This window comes from Etheostoma spectabile, chromosome 3 (assembly GCF_008692095.1).
Source record: "Etheostoma spectabile isolate EspeVRDwgs_2016 chromosome 3, UIUC_Espe_1.0, whole genome shotgun sequence".
Taxonomy (NCBI): domain Eukaryota; kingdom Metazoa; phylum Chordata; class Actinopteri; order Perciformes; family Percidae; genus Etheostoma; species Etheostoma spectabile.
The window spans coordinates 5,363,070-5,364,276 of NC_045735.1; the positions used below are offsets into that span (position 1 = coordinate 5,363,070).

Below are 1,207 nucleotides of genomic sequence, written 5' to 3' on the forward strand. Positions count from 1 at the left end.
ACACACACACACACACACACACACACACACACACACACACACACACACACTCTTCCGCTACATCATAATTTCATTCCCTCCCCTACACAACAGCTAATTTAAAGGAAAGCCAAATATTTCTGCTAAATTAGTTATGCTAATTACAGGGCAGTTCTCAGGGGGAGAGACGGCGCTAAATGGCTTTTAATTCTTTTTGCCTGGAAAGAGACGTGGGAGAGATCCAGACAAAGAGCAGTGTGAAAGAAGCAGAAAAACAAACAAAAAAACTAAAACCCACACAAACAACTAATGTTGAAATTTATCCAGTAACACAGCAACAATGAACTAGCAGAATTAACAACTCAGGGGAAGGAGGCCCAAGCGGGCGGGCGGCCAGACAAAAAGCTGCCTTATCAGCTCCAGGGGCCCCGGGTCCCCCAGCCGTCAGGGAGCGGAGAGATCAGCGGTAGGAAAAGTTTTGTGGCTAACTTTGTGTCCTGTAGCCTTTGCCAGCGGTCACAGTGATAACGAGGCATGAGCAGATAGCACACAGCACTGTACATGAAAGGCACCAGAGGAAACACTGGGCACTCGGAGTGTGCAGTACAGAAAGTTAGTCACCACATTCTCTAACACTAATACTACAAAGCAGACATACTGATATACTGATGTTCACAGCGCACTCTTGTGGCTGTTGAAATTGATGGATTTTAACATTCTTACAAGTGGGAAATGATTCACAGTACAGCCAAGGTATAGCAACTTTATAAAACATCTGACAATGAGAACTTCATTAAAAGCTGATCAAAACTAATCTTCAAAAAACTTATATTATTTTAAGGTGTCAGGTACTCAAAATCACATATGCACTTCGGATAAATGAACAAATAAATGGTTTGGGCAGGTGAATAATTGACTTATGCGCACATCCAAGTGACATATGAATTCATGATTTCCCACAGACAAGAAGCTTTTTCCTCACAATGTCCTCTTTATGTCAGCACATTTCATCATAATAATACAGCAGGTCTTTGAATTGAGCTCAAAATGAGCTGCAGAATTATAGATTGAGAAGATGCCAGATTTAACAAGAATTAAATCCAATGTTAGCTACATGACAACAGCTAACCCTTGAACAAGCTTTGGTACCAATTTTTTCTTTCTGTAATTAGGCTGAAAAGACCATTTGAGTATCATAGTGTGTGTGTATATATATATATATATATAT

General features: G+C 40.3%; 1 protein-coding gene across 1 annotated transcript in view; it reads right to left on the reverse strand.

Moving 5' to 3' along the window:
- Positions 1-1,207, reverse strand: part of zgc:153039 — a 67,691-nt gene that overhangs the window by 22,851 nt on the left and 43,633 nt on the right. The gene's annotated exons all lie outside the window — the stretch shown is intronic.